The sequence below is a fragment of the Urtica dioica genome, chromosome 3 (assembly GCF_054948205.1).
Source record: "Urtica dioica subsp. dioica isolate 48M chromosome 3, U.dioica_male_clone48M_v1_H2, whole genome shotgun sequence".
NCBI classification, from domain to species: Eukaryota; Viridiplantae; Streptophyta; class Magnoliopsida; order Rosales; family Urticaceae; genus Urtica; species Urtica dioica.
Window position 1 is genome coordinate 19,141,891 of NC_142758.1, and position 16,640 is coordinate 19,158,530.

The following is a 16,640-nucleotide window of genomic DNA, read 5'->3' on the forward strand; positions in this document are numbered from 1 at the left end:
AGTAAAATTTTGTGACTAGTTTTGTTATCTTGCTAGTTTCTTATTTTTACTTGAATCGTTTTATGCTTGTTGTTATTTCTTTTATGCCTTGTTATTACCTTGCTAATAAAACACAAATAAAAGCTTTAACAAACTTCATAAAACGTTCCGTTACACTCGATTCTTTTTCGCACCTAAAAAGGACCAAGCTTTAATTATTTCTTTTTCTTCGAGCTAGAGTAAACCCGCATTAAAAGTGGTATAACTCTCTGATCAGAAATCTAAATTTAATGATTCTTGAATCAAATTAAATCTCTGTCTGTCCTCTGTCCAATGCCACTGGTTTCGGCTCAAAAGGACATCGGAGCCGCCAGATATGGCGATTTTACTCCGAGGTGCGCGGCTGTCTGAAACTCCAGTTTTTTAGAAATCCGGATTTTCAAACCCCACTACCATGAGTTATAGAACTCTAATGAGAAAATTTTCTTGAGAAAAAATGTTTTTCATATGATTATAAACACGATGTGTAAGATTAAAATGTTTTGTTTTTTGAAAGTTTAATTGAAATTGAGTTTTTACAAAACTAGTTTGAATTTTGAAAAACCGTTTTCACTTTCAAACTTGAAAATATTTTGTCATCCAAATCAAATAAGTTTTCAAAATGTTTTCAAAACTATATCTATATCACATATGTTCAAAATCTATATGCTCTTAAAAATTTGAGTTGGAGGTCTCTTTGTAGACAAGCCGAAAAATAAAAAGATGTGTAATCTCAAACTTTCAAGTGTTCGAGTGAGTTGAAGTTCACACTTCCCTCATGCACTTTCCGGAAATAGAAAATAGGAAAAGATCGAGTATGTACCTTGTGCCTTTATGCACTAATACTACTCTGAACATGTCGATCTAGGATTCTCTTCTAGTTGTCCGCTCTGTCGCTCTCTAACTAGGAAATTTGTTTCCGAACTTATAAGAGTCGATGAACCAATTCCAAAAACTAAGTGGGAGGGTTATACTTGTTGTTTGTAACCCACGATCCCCAACACTAATGAAAGAAGCAATTAACGTGGGACTAAGAGCCGCTCTTGCGACCCTCACTTAAATGGGAGTACTCCAAGGCGTTATTGCTTCGATCATTGCTCAATGAGCTACGTCCGAGAGTGAGACGATGATGGCAAGGCCTCCCCTTGGGGGATTGTTTTTCAAAGTTGACCTTTTGGACTAAGTGGTTGGTTGCACACTTAGTCTCAATCCCTTGTAATCCTCCCTTGAGGCTCTCCGAAAGGATGTGAGTGATTAAACCAATTTAAAAGGTGGCTAGTCAAAATAGATGTATTGACATCTTGGCTTAGCATTAATGATGTGTCATTTACTTATAAAAGGAGATTTTTTGCGGCCTTCTCTTGAGGGAGTAAATTATCGTTTGGTTTATAACACCTTTGGATTTTATAAAAGTCTTAATAAAACTTAAATCCTAAACCAAAGACTAATCATATACTTGTTTCAACTTTTATAGGCAATATGTCTCTCAACCCTCTCTCAACAATTCTTTCCTCGAATAAATTCGAAGGCGACAATTACGTCGACTGGAAACGTAACCTCGACATAGTCCTTACTGTCGACAAGCACAAATGAGTTCTCACCACCCCCTGTCCTGAAACGAATGATGATTCGACGCAAGAGGAGAAAGATGCCCTGGCGGCCTGGCTTCGATCCGATGAGATTGCGAGATGCTATATTTTGGCATCGATGAACAATGTGTTGCAACAACAACATCGTGATTACGAAACTGCCACCGATATGCTCTACAATCTCCATGAGATGTTTGGAGGGCAAGGACGGCAAGCTAGGCAACAAGCGGTCCGACAATTCATGAACTGTCGTATGAAGGCTGGAACTCCCGTTAGAGATCATATGATGCTGATCATTAGCTATCTCAACGAGATGCAGATCCTTGGATCTGAGATTGATGGGGAGACTAAAATAGATATGATCTTGGAAACTCTCCCCGAAACCTTTGATACCTTCAAGTTGAATTATTCCATGAACAAGCTAGAGTACACTGTTACCGAGCTCATGAAGGAACTTCAAACCGCTGAGGCACTCACTAAGAAAAAGAGGGTTCAAGGAGAAGTACATGCTACTGCCTCCACCTCTGGATCTAAGAAGAGACCTCGCAATGCCGAGAAGAAGAACCAACCTAATGTTCAAACGAAGAAGAAGGCGCCAAAGGCTCCGAAGGTGGACAAGTCTAAAGACAAGTGCCACCACTGCAATGAGCCTGGTCACTGGCGTAGGAACTGTCCTGCCTACCTCAAAACCAAAGTAAAAGGTATTGTACTTGTTACTGAAGCTTGTTTAGTAACTGATAATGTATCATCGTGGATTATTGACTCCGCTGCTACTAACCATATTTGCTGCTCCTTGACTGGTTTTAGGAAAAGCAAAAGCTTAGAGGATGGCGACTTCTGCATCAAGTGGGGTGATGGGAGCGTGGTGTCTGCGAAGGCTGTGGGATCCATGACGCTATCTTTTGAAGATCGAACTTTAAATTTGAATAATGTTTATTATGTTCCTTCCTTTGGGAAAAACCTAATATCTGTTGCTCAACTTTTCGAGCAAAATTATTGTTTAAAGTTTATAAAGAATGGAATACGTATTTCTTTTTCTAATTCTTTTGTCACTGATGCATGTATGAAGAATGGTCTTTTTTACATTTATCCCACTTAACCTTCCATCTTTGACACCGAAATAGATAATGATCTAATTAGGGAGCCAAAGAGGATCAAACTTTCTGAATCCTCCGATCTAACAAAATCAACATACCTCTGGCACTTAAGACTTGGTCATATCAGTCTAGATAGGATTAAGAGACTTGTGAGGGACGGTCCACTCCAAGCCTCTGCAATAGGTTCACTACCTACTTGTGAATCCTGCATAGAAGGAAAAATGACTAAGCGACCTTTCTCTGATAAGGGTCGAAGAGCCACTGAGTTGCTGGAACTAGTACATTCTGATGTATGTGGTCCGGTAAACCAACAGGCACGTGGAGGATACGAATACCTCGTTACCTTCACCGATGATTACTCACGATATGGGTTTGTCTATTTGCTCAAACACAAATCCGAGACCTTTAACGTATTTAAGGTCTTTAGGGCTTTAGTGGAAAAGCAAACTGGCAAAGTGATCAAAACCCTTCGATCTGATCGAGGTGGTGAGTATATGTCTGGAGAGTTTGATGACTTTCTTAAAGAAGAAGGTATCGCTTATCAGCTTGCCGCACCTGGCACACCTCAACAGAACGGAGTGTCAGAGAGAAGAAACCGAACTCTTATGGAGATGGTTAGATCAATGATGAGTTACTCATCACTCCCTCTTTCCTTTTGGGGATATGCCCTCGAAACGGCCGCTTATATTCTGAACCAAGTTCCGTCCAAGATGGTTCCTGGTACTCCTTATGAACGATGGACTGGCCGTAAAGTGAATCTTGGCCGCATCAAAATTTGGGGTTGCCCTGCACACGTGCTGAGGCAAAAGACTAGCAAGTTGGCTAGTAGGTCAGAATTGTGCCTGTTTGTGGGATATCCAAAGGAAACCAAAGGTTTTACTTTCTATAGTCCCAAGGACGATAAGGCTTTCGTTAGCACGAATGCTCGTTTCCTTGAGGAGGACTTTATGAAAGATGCGAAACCTAGAAGCAAAATTGTGCTTGAAGAAAAGTTGGGTGAGGAAGCTTCTACCTCATCTGTAAGAACTGTTCTTACCCCAACTGAAACACAACCTAACTCATCAGAATCTCGTCAAGTAGTACTTAGACGTACTGGGAGGGCTACTCAAAAGCCTGACAGGTACATGTCTTATGGAGACTCTCTTGTAGCCGTCTTTGACATGGATGACCCTGTTTCCTATAGCCAAGCGATGGCTTGTTCTGAATCAAACCTTTGGCTTGACGCCATGAAAGTTGAAATGCACTCGATGTATGTCAACAATGTCTGGAAACTTGTTGACCTTCCTGAAGGGATTAAACCCGTAGGGTGTAAATGGATATACAAGAAGAAAAGAGGTCCTGATGTGAACGTCGAGACGTTCAAAGCACGACTTGTGCGAAGGGTTATACCCAACAAGAAGGGATTGACTATGAAGAAACCTTCTCTCCAGTCGCGATGCTTAAATCCATCCGCATACTCCTATCCATAGCTGCAGCTCTCGACTATGAGATCTGGCAAATGGATGTCAAGACAGCCTTTCTGAATGGCAATCTTGACGAGCGCATTTACAATGGCTCAACCAGACGGTTTCGTGGAAGAAGGTCAAGAGACCAAGGTTTGAGAGTTGCTTAAGTCCATTTATGGATTAAAACTAGCATCTAGGTCATGGAATATTAGATTCGATGAAACTGTAAAGAGCTTTGGCTTTGAACAGTCAATAGATGAGCCTTGTGTTTACAAGTTAATACACAAAGGTAAAGTTGTGTTTCTGGTACTGTATGTCGATGATATACTACTCATTGGTAATGACGTGGGTAAGTTATCTGAGGTTAAGGTCTGGCTGGCACAGCAATTCGATATGAAGGATCTAGGAGAAGCTGCGTACATTCTGGGGATCCAAATCTTTCGAGATAGGAAAAACTGGACCCCGTCGCTCTCTCAAGCATCTTATATTGATAAGGTGATGGATCGCTTCTCGATGCAAGACTCCAAGAACGGTCAAACACCCTTTAGGCATGGAGTTTCACTCTCTAAGGACCAGTCTCCCAAGACTGCACAAGAGATTGAAGACATGAGGAAAATTCCTTACGCCTCTGCCGTAGGAAGCCTCATGTATGCTATGCTTTGCACTAGACCTGACATCTGTTTCGCCGTTGGCGTAGTTAGCCGTTTCCAATCCAACCCTGGACCCGAGCACTGGATTGCTGTTAAGCATGTTCTTAAGTATCTTCGAAGAACTAGGAACTTGATGCTTTCATACTCAGGTACTGACCTGACTATGACGGGATATACCGACTCTGATTTTCAAGCGGATAAGGATTCCAGGAAATCCACTTCGGGATCTGTGTTCATCCTTAATGGTGGAGATGTTGTGTGGAGAAGTATTAAGCAATCTTGCATTGCTGACTCCACAATGGAAGCAGAATATGTCGCTGCTTTTGAAGCATCCAAAGAGGCTGTATGGCTTAGAAAATTCCTTAAGTATTTGGAAGTTGTTCCAAACGTCGACGAGCCCATGACTCTTTATTGTGATAATAGTGGGGCTGTCGCTAACTCAAAGGAACCTTGAAGCCATAAGCGCTCTAAGCATATTGAGAGGAAATACCATTTGATTCGAGAGATCGTGCAGCGCGGAGACGTGGAAGTGAAGAAGATCTCTACGGTGGACAACCTAGCAGATCCATTCACAAAGGCCCTAGCGAACAAGGTCTTCGACCAACATCGAAAGGGATTAGGCATGAAAGACTACACACATCTTCTTTGAGTCAAGTGGGAGTTTGTTGTCAATGGTGCCCACAAGAAGAGTTGTAATCTTTATATTCTACATTTGATGTAATAAAGTCTCATGAAGACTTTTGCTTGTAATTGCTTATTCATTAATAAAAAGTTGAAAAGTTCATTCAATCTTCCTTGTCTGAAGCTTTATGATAAAACCTTAGTCTTTTAGTCCATAAACAAACTAAACAACTTACGAAGAGACAAATGTAGATTTGCATGAACAAACTCTTCGTAGTTTGCTTAAAACGATATATTCGCAATCTAAGGGTCAAAGGACTATTGACCTCAGTATGATTGTTAGAAGAATCTATGATGTCTGGTTATGAGGCATAGAGAGTTGGAGACTCTATAGTTCTTCTAGGTACCGAAGGTACTGAATTGACCAGTGCACTTCTAGAGACAAGATAAGAACAAACCATTTAACCTCTTATGTCTCGAAGTCACTATGTATGAATTGCATCATGCTTACCTTAATTCTGAAATGAGACATGCCATTTCACAGCTTACGTATTCTCATTTGAGAAAGTTAGAATTCAGACTGACTATGTGATTCCGAACAGGGCCTATTGGTGAAGTTCTATGTTGTGAGAATGTCATGAGTAACTTTATGAAGTTCTCATAGATATGGAATTCATGTACAAGATTGCTGAAATGCAATGTATGTCACCTCATGCATTGTTCCTTGGAGTGTGAATAAATGAACTGGCCAGTGTCCAAATTGAGTCCTGACTCTTTTGGATGAAACAATGTGACTTGTTAGCTCCTCGTCAATACATTGTTTCTAACTTATTCACAAGCGACAAAGGAGTTGAGGAAATAACAGCTAGAAGGGTAAAATGGTAATTTTGTAAATCCCAACTAGCTGATGATATTCATGAAGGGTAAACATAGATAATATTCAGTGGATCCACTCATCATAATTAGGTTGAATTCTTGAGTAGAATATAAATTCATTTGAACCGAGAGATTTTCAGTGTCAACTCTTTAGTGGAGTCAGTTGGCATTAAGCTAAACTTGGAAAAGGTTTGTGAACTTTTGAGTCCAACTGTTTAGCTCAAGCTTTGTTCATTTGGGTCCATGAGGTCACTGTCACGAATCACATCGAGTAGGAATAGTTAAACTGGAAGCTAAGTCAAAACAAGAACGAAAATTGTCAAAAGGGTATTTTTGTCTTTTGAGACATATGATGAAATGAATGTCAATAAATTTTTTTGACAAGGTCATTTGATGACATGCATCACTCGGCCAATACTAGTCTTATTGGGCCATGTGGATTAGTTTCATTTCATAAGAATTTTATTGAAAATTCTCAATGGGCCTTTTTCATGTTCTCATGAACAAATAAAGAAGCTTCTAGAAGCTCCTTCTAGAGGACATGTTGGGCGCCTACTACCTAAGAGATAGAGAGAATATTTTGTGCATAAATGTATCAAGATACTTGCCAAAAGAAAAAGAGGAAACAAATTTGCATGAGGATGTTTTAGGGTAATCGGCCAAGAGAGAGACAAGGCAAGGCAAGGAACAAAAATGGAAACAAATCCAAGCCTTCTAGAAGGCATCCTTGGCCGAGCATCTCAAGTGGGAAAAGAGGTAATTGGCTCATGAATATGTGATATTCTAAAGAAGAGGAAACTACCTTATAGAAGGTGAGACCTCTCCTATAAATAGGAGCCCCTTTTCTTCACAATTCATCCATTCCAAGTTTTAGAGATTTGAGAGACTCTCTCTCTAGAACCTTGGCCGATCTTCTCTCTCTCTCTCTCTCTCTCTCTCTCTCTCTCTCTCTCTCTCTCTCTCTTCAATTTTGATTTCTTTGTTTTGGCACCTAGGTCCTCATTTGACCTAGAGTTTAGCTCTGCGACTTCAAGACTCGTTCTTAAGTCGTAGTGTTTAAAAGTCCCCACTCACTAATTACTTTTCTCTCGAGTGATTTAGTGATAGAAACTTTCGTGGTTGCTCGAGGTGCCGAGGAAAGAAAGAGGGACGTGCTACGAGGGGAGACGAGCGTTGCAACTTTCTAAGAGCTTCTCAAAGATCAAGCTTCAAGAAAGGTTAGTAATCTTCTTAGCTCATAATAGTTTTTAATTACGTGTACTTGCTCTTTGTCTAGGTTAGTAAAAACTGTTTTTACTTGTAAAAGAAAATTTTTAATATTCCGCCGCTTACCGAAGCGTTAATTATTTTCTTAAACCCTAGATCGATTCCAACATTTTCTTCTAACCTAAGTCCACGATGAAGATATGAACAAAAGCACGATTCTTTACTCTCTCTCGGGTAGCTAAACAATCCTAGATAATAATTCTAATTGTGATCAAACACTAGAAAGCATTAAGTATATTTCATATCAAGCCATCCATAATACAAAGATTAATTATATAACCCTAACAAACCCCCCAACCATCGTCAATCCTGGCTACATCGCAACCCCATAAGAAACCTAGCCCCTATGGAATTCATATCAATCTGAAGCGAAGCATAATTATTGAAAGTAATAAAACAAAAATTGAACGCAAAACAGAATTCATATTAAATAAACTTGAGGTTCAACAAGAATTCAAAAGACTAACAATAAAATAAAATAGAAAGGAAGAAAGAAGAACAATTGTTATGAGTTCAAGAAACTCGTCGGAAATGTCAATTCCAACGTAGAAAGATGTGTTTTTAAGGGTACATGCCCTTTGTCAAATCCGAATTCAGAAAGCTTCGCGCCGCGTTCGACAACGTGTTTCAGCATGGTCTGTGACAGACTTTTATCGCGGCACAGTGAAAAGGGTAACGACGCGTTCAGCAACCTATGCGCATCGTTGGTTGTTGACTTTCATCTCCCAGTGTTTACTTAATAAACTCAAGAATGCTCTAGATTCAAACCAAAAAAAGGCGGATTCGTACGTATAAAATTTACTCATCAAGAATCGGTCAACAGTAAGATAAGACGCGAACAAGGGCACAAGAAGAAAACATACATGGTAGAATTCTTCGAGGCGGGAATCGGATGCACCTTCGGGAAGCGAGTTGGAAGGGTGTCCAAGCCATCCAAACGAGCGAAGAACCACTCCCCCGGCTAGCCCCGGTCGTTGGTCAAAATGCCCTCGAGAAGCTCGTGCGCCCAAGTTCTGCCGACAAAAGTAGTACGACCTGACGGCGCGGATGTTCTTGTTCAAGCATGCCACGGAAGCGAGATCCTCCAAGGCCAACTCAAACTTAGTCTTCTCAAACTTAAGTCTGTGGTACGCCGCCATGGCCCATTTGTTGGAATCGATCTAAGGTTTAAGAAAATAATTAACGCTTCAGTAAGCGGCGGAATTTAAAAAAATTTCTTTTACAAGTAAAACCAGTTTTTACTAACCTAGAAAAAAGAGCAAGTACACGTAATTAAAAACTATTATGAGCTAAGAAGTTTACTAACCTTTCTTGAAGCTTGATCTTTGAGAAGCTCTTAGAAAGTTGCAATGCTCGTCTCCCCTCGCAGCACGTCTCTCTTTCTTTCCTCGGCACCTCGAGCAACCACGAAAGTTTCTATCACTAAATCACTCGAAATAAAGGAATCAGTGAGTGGGCACTTTTAAACACTACGACTTAAGAATGAGTCTTGAAGTCGCAGAGCTAAACTCTAGGTCAAATGAGGACCTAGGTGCCAAAACAAAATCGAAAATAAAGTAGAGAGAGAGAGAGGAGTTCGGCCACAATGTCTAGAGAGAGAGTCTCTCAATCTCTAACTTGTGTGGAATGAATAGAATAAGAGGAATGAGGGTCCTATTTATAGGAGAAGGGTTGGCCTTGGAAAGAAGTAGTTTCCTCTTATTTTCCGGGCCTTTTTGTGCAATCTTTTATTGCCCAAATCTCCTAAATGGGCGCCTACATCAAACACATCCCCAAGGGATTAGTTTCCTATTTTATTCCATGCCTTGCCTTTGACTTTCTCTTGGCTTGTTTGGCCGAAATTCTACTTTCCTCATAGAGGAAATTTGTTTCCTCTTTTTCTTTTGGCAAGTATCTTGATACATTTATGCACAAAAAAATCTCCCTTTCTCTTTGGGTAGTGGGCGCCTATTACACTCTAGAAAGGCCTTCTAGAAGCTTTTCCATTTGTTCATGACAACATGAAAAAGGCCCATTAAGAATTTTCAATAAAATTCTTATTAAATGAAATTAATCCACAAGGCCCAATGATCAAGTCATGGCCGAGTGACATTAAGTCATCAAATGAACTTGTCAAAAAATTTATTGACATCCATTTCATCCTTTGTCTCAAAAGACAAAAAAACCCTTTGACAATTTTCGTTCTTGTTTTGACTTAGCTTCCAGTTTAACTATTCCTATGCGATGTGATTCATGACAGTGACCTCATGGACCCAAATGAACAAAGTTTGAACTAAACACTTGGACTCAAAAGTTCACAAACCTTTTCCAAGTTTAGCTTAATGCCAACTGACTCCACTAAAGAGTTGACACTGAAAATCTCTTAGTTCAAATGTATTTATTTTCTACTCAAGAATTCAACCTAATTATGATGAGCGGATCCACTGAATATTATCTATGTTTACCATTCATGAATGTCATCAGCTAGTCGGTGTTGTCAATGGTGCCCACAAGAAGAGTTGTAGTCTTTATTTTGAACATTTGATGTAATAAAGTCTCATGAAGACTCTTGCTTGTAATTGCCTATTCATTCATTAATAAAGTTGAAACGTTCATTCAATCTTCCTTGTCTGAAGCTTTATGATAAAACCATAGTCTTTTAGTCCATAAACAAAGTTAACAACTTACGAAGAGACAAATGTAGATTTGCATGAACAAACTCTTCGTAGTTTGCTTAAAACGATATATTCGCGATCTTAGGGTCAAAGGACTATTGACCTCAGTATGATTGTTAGAAGAATCTATGATGTCTGGTTATGATGCATTGAGAGTTAGGAACTCTATAGTTCTTCTAGGTATCTTCCGAAGGTACTGAATTGACCAGTGCACTTCTAGAGACAAGATAAGAACAAACCATTTAACCTCTTATGTCTCGAAGTCACTATGTATGAATTGCATCATGCTTACCTTAATCCTGAAATGAGACATGCCATTTCACACCTTAGTATTCTCATTTGAGAAAGTCAAAGTTCGGACTCACTATGTGATTCCGAACAAGGCCTATTGGTGAAGTACTAAGTTGTGAGTCTGTCATGAGTAACTTTGTGAAGTTCTCATAGATATGGAATTCATGTACAAGATTGCTGAAATGCAATGTATGTCACCTCATGCTTTGTTCCTTGGAGTGTGAATAAATGAACTGGCCAGTGTCCAAATTGAGTCCTGACTCTTTTGGATGAAACAATGTGACTTGTTAGGTCCTCGTCAATACATTGTTTCTAACTTATTCACAAGCGACAAAGGAGTTGAGGAAATAACAGCTAGAAGGGTAAAATGGTAATTTAGTAAATCCCGACTAGCTGATGACATTCATGAAGGGTAAACATAGATAATATTCAGTGGATCCGCTCATCATAATTAGGTCGAATTCTTGAGTAGAAAATAAATTCATTTGAACCGAGAGATTTTCAGTGTCAGCTCTTTAGTGGAGTCAGTTGGCATTAAGCTAAACTTGGAAAAGGTTTGTGAACTTTTGAGTCCAAGTGTTTAGCTAAAGCTTTGTTCATTTGGGTCCATGAGGTCACTGTCACGAATCACATCGATAGGAATAGTTAAACTGGAAGCTAAGCCAAAACAAGAACGAAAATAGTTAAAAGGGTATTTTTGTCTTTTGAGACAAAGGATGAAATGAATGTCAATAAATTTTTTGACAAGGTCATTTTATGACATGTTTCACTCGGCCATGACTTGATCATTGGGCCTTGTGAATTAATTTCATTACATAAGAATTTTATTGAAAATTCTAAATGGGCCTTTTCTTATGTTGTCTTGAACAAGTGAAGAAAATTCTAGAAGCCTTTTTTCTAGACATGTTGGGCACCCATAATACCCAAGAAAGAGAATTTATTTTGTGCATAAATGTATTTAGATACTTGCCAAAAGAAAAAGAGGAAACAAATTTCCCACACATGCATGGGGAATTTCGGCCAAGAGAGTAATAGGCAAGCCAAGGAACAAAAAAGGAAACAAATCCTAGCCTTCTAGAAGGCTGCCTTGGGCGCCTAAGAGGAATGGGAAATAAGGGTTATTTTGCTCATGAATATGTGATATTCTATAGAAGAGGAAACTACCTTATTGAAGGTGAGACCTCTCCTATAAATAGGAGCCTCATTTCCTCACAATTCATTCATCCAAGTTTAAGAGATTTGAGAGACTCTCTCTCTAGAACTTGGCCGAAGTCCTCTTCTCTCTCTCTCTAGTTTATTTTCAGTTTTCTCTTGTCTTGGCACCTAGGTCCTCACTCGACCTAGTCTTTAGCTCTGCGACTTCGAGACTCGTTCTCAAGTCGTAGTGTTTAAAAGTGCCCACTCACTGATTCCTTCTTTTCGAGTGATTTAGTGATAGAAACTTTCGTGGTTGCTCGAGGTGCCGAGGAAAGAAAGAGAGACGTGCTGCGAGGGGAGACGAGCGTTGCAACTTTCCAAAAGCTTCTACAAGGTTCAAGCTTCAAGAAAGGTTAGTAACTTTAATAGCTCATATTAGTTTTTATTTACATGCATATGCTCTTGTCTAGGTTAGTAAAAACTAGTTTTACTTAAAAAGAAAATTTTTAAAATTCCGCCGCTTAATGAAGCGTTAATCTTTTTCTTAAACCCTAGATCGATTCCAACAAATGGTATCAGAGCTATGGTCAAAGGAATGCATGTGCATGTTTTTTAAATTATGAGCTTGAAAATCGTTTTCGAAAGTTTACTAATTTTGTGACAAGTTAGAATTGTAATCTTAGATTTTTTTTAATTTATTGCTCTTGCCTTTAAATTAAAAACCATGTTGATTTTCTATGAGTTTGGGATGATGTTAAAACACATTAGAATCAGTTCTAAAAGTTTTTAATTTTTTATATTGAAAAACGTGTTTTAAAGGTTTGAGATTTTTCGAGTAAATTTTGTGACTAGTTTTATTTTCTTGCTAGTTTCGTTTATTTACTTGAATCGTTTTATGCATGTTGTTATTTCTTTTATTCTATGTTATTACCCTGCTAATAAAACACAAATAAAAGCTTTAAACAACTTCATAAAACGTTCCGTTACACTCGATTCTTTTTCGCACCTAAAAGGACAAAGCTTTAATTTATTTCTTTTTCTTCGAGCTGGAATGTAAACCCGCATTAAAAGCGGCATAACTCTCTGCTCAGAAATCGAAATTTAATGATTCTTGAATCAAATTAAAGCTCTGTCTGTCCTCTGTCCAATGCCACCGGTTTCGGCTCAAAAGGACATCGGAGCCGCCAGATATGGCGATTTTATTCCGAGGTGCGCGGCTGTCTGAAACTCCAGTTTTTTTTTTAAATCCGGATTTTCAAACCCCACTACCATGAGTTATAGAACTCTAATGAGAAAACATTCTTGAGCAAAAATGTTTTTCATATGATTATAAACATGATGTGTAAAGATTAAAAGTTTTGATTTTTGAAAGATTAATTGAAATTGAATTTATACAAAACTAGTTTGAATTTTGAAAAACCGTTTTCACTTTCAAACTTGAAAATATTTTGTCATCCAAATCAAATAAGTTTTCAAAATGTTTTCAAAACTATATCTATATCACATATGTTCAAAATCTATATGCTCTTGAAAATTTGAGTGGGAGGTCTCCTTGTAGACAAGCCGATAAATAAAAAGATGTGTAATCTCAAACTTTCAAGTGTTCGAGTGAGTTGAAGTTCACACTTCCCTCACGCACTTTCCCGAAATAGAAAATAGGAAAAGATCGAGTATGTCCCTTGTGCCTTTATGCACTAATACTGCTCTGAACATGTCGATCTAGGATTCTCTTCTAGTTGTCCGCTCTGTCGCTCTCTAACTAGGAAATCTGTTTCCGAATTTAAAAGAGTCGATGAACCAACTCCAAAAACTAAGTGGGAGGGTTATATTCGTTGTTTGTAACCCGCGATCCCCAACACTAGTGAAAGATGCAATAACGTGGGACTAAGAGCCGCTCTTGCGACCCTCACTTAAATGTGAGTACTCCAAGGCGTTATTGCTTCGATCATTGCTCAATGAGCTACGTCCGAGAATGATGCAATGATGGCAAGGCCTCCCCTTGGGGGATTGTTTTTCAAAGCTGATCTTTTGGACTAAGTGGTTGGTTGCACACTTAGGCTCAATCCCTAGTATCCTTCCTTAAGGCTCTGCGAAAGGATGTGAGTGATCAAACCAATTTACAAGGTGGCTAGTCAAAATAGATGTATTGACATCTTGGCTTAGCATTAATGATGTGTCATTTACTTATAAATGGAGATTTTTTGCGGCCTTCTCTTGAGGGAGTAAATTATCGTTTGGTTTATAACACCTTTGGGTTTTACAAAAGTCTTAATGAAACTTAAATCCTAAACCAAAGACTAATCATAAACTTGTTTCAACTGTTATAGGCAATATGTCTCTCAACCCTCTCTCAACAATTCTTTCCTCGAATAAACTCGAAGGCGACAATTACGTCGACTGGAAACGTAACCTCGACATAGTCCTTACTGTCGACAAGCACAAATGGGTTCTCACCACCCCCTGTCCTCAAACGAATGATGATTCGACGCAAGAGGAGAAAGATGTCCTGGCGGCCTGGCTTCGATCCGATGAGATTGCGAGATGCTATATTTTGGCATCGATGAACAATGTGTTGCAACAACAACATCGTGATTATGAAACTGCCACCGATATGCTCTACAATCTCCATGAGATGTTTGGAGGGCAAGGACGTCAAGCTAGGCAACAAGCGGTCCGACAATTCATGAACTGTCGTATGAAGGCTGGAACTCCCGTTAGAGATCATATGATGCTGATCATTAGCTATCTCAACGAGATGGAGATTCTTGGATCTGAGATTGATGGGGAGACCAAAATAGATATGATCTTGGAAACTCTCCCCGAAACCTTTGATACCTTCAAGTTGAACTATTCCATGAACAAGCTGGAGTACACTGTTACCGAGCTCATGAAGGAACTTCAAACCGCTGAGGCACTCACAAAGAAAAATAGGGCTCAAGGAGAAGTATATGCTACTGCCTCCACCTCTGGATCTAAGAAGAGACCTCGCAACGCCGAGAAGAAGAACCAACCTAAGGTTCAAACGAAGAAGAAGGCGCCAAAGGCTCCGAAGGTGGACAAGTCTAAAGACAAGTGCCACCACTGCAACGAGCCTGGTCACTGGCGTAGGAACTGTCCCGCCTACCTCAAAACCAAAGCTAAAGGTATTGTACTTGTTACTGAAGCCTGTTTAGTAGCTGATAATGTATCATCGTGGATTATTGACTCCGCTGCTACTAACCATATTTGCTGCTCCTTGACTGGTTTTAGGAAAAGCAAAAGCTTAGAGGATGGCGACTTCTGCTTCAAGTGGGGTGATGAGAGCGTGGTGTCTGCGAAGGCTGTGGGATCCGTGACGCTATCTTTTGAAGATCGAACTTTAAATTTGAATAATGTTTATTATGTTCCTTCCTTTGGGAAAAACCTAGTATCTGTTGCTCAACTTTTCGAGCAAGATTATTATTTAAAGTTTATAAAGAATGGAATTCGTATTTCTTTTTCTAATTCTTTTGTCACTGATGCATGTATGAAGAATGGTCTTTTTTACGTCTATCCCACTCAACCTTCTCTCTTAGACACCGAAATAGATAACGATCTAATTAGGGAGCCAAAGAGGATCAAACTTTCTGAATCCTCCGATCTAACAAAATCAACATACCTCTGGCACTTAAGACTTGGTCATATCAGTCTAGATAGGATTAAGAGACTTGTGAGGGATGGTCCACTCCAAGCCTCTGGAATAGGTTCACTACCTACTTGTGAATCCTGCATAGAAGGAAAAATGACTAAGCGACCTTTCTCCGATAAGGGTCGAAGAGTGACTGAGTTGCTGGAACTAATACATTCTGATGTATGTGGTCCGCTCAACCAACAGGCACGTGGAGGATACGAATACTTCGTTACCTTCACTGATGACTACTCAAGATATGGGTTTGTCTATTTGCTTAAACACAAATCCGAGACCTTTAACGTATTTAAGGTCTTTAGGGCTTTAGTGGAAAAGCAAACTGGCAAAGTGATCAAAACCCTTCGATCTGATCGAGGTGGTGAGTATATGTCTGGAGAGTTTGATGACTTTCTTAAAGAAGAAGGTATCGCTTCTCAGCTTACCGCACCTGGCACACCTCAACAAAACGGAGTGTCAGAGAGAAGAAACCGAACTCTTATGGAGATGGTTAGATCGATGATGAGTTACTCATCACTCCCGCTTTCCTTTTGGGGATATGCCCTCGAAACAGCCGCCTACATTCTGAACCAAGTTCCGTCCAAGACGGTTCCTGGTACTCCTTATGAACGATGGACTGGCCGTAAAGTGAACCTTGGCCGCATCCGAATTTGGGGTTGCCCTGCACACGTGCTGAGGCAAAAGACTAGCAAGTTGGCTAGTAGGTCAGAATTGTGCCTGTTTGTAGGATATCCGAAGGAAACCAAAGGTTTTACTTTCTATAGTCCCGAGGACGATAAGACTTTCGTTAGCACGAATGCTCGTTTCCTTGAGGAGGACTTTATGAAGGATGCGAAACCTAGAAGCAAAATTGTGCTTGAAGAAAAGTTGGGTGAGGAAGCTTCTACCTCATCTGTAAGAACTGTTCTTACCCCAACTGAAACACAACCTAACTCGTCAGAATCTCGTCAAGTAGTACTTAGACGTAGTGGGAGGGCTACTCAAAAGCCTGACAGGTACATGTCTTATGGAGACTCTCTTGTAGCCGTCTCCGACATGGATGATCCTGTTTCCTATAGCCAAGCAATGGCTTGTTCTGAATCAAACCTTTGGCTTGACGCCATGAAAGTTGAGATGCACTCGATGTATGTCAACAAAGTCTGGAAACTTGTAGACCTTCCTGAAGGGATTAAACCCGTAGGGTGTAAGTGGATATACAAGAAGAAAAGGGGTCCTGATGGGAACGTTGAGACGTTCAAAGCACGACTTGTGGCAAAGGGTTATACCCAACAAGAAGGGATTGACTATGAAGAAACCTTCTCGCCAGTCGCGATGCTTAAATCCATCCGCATA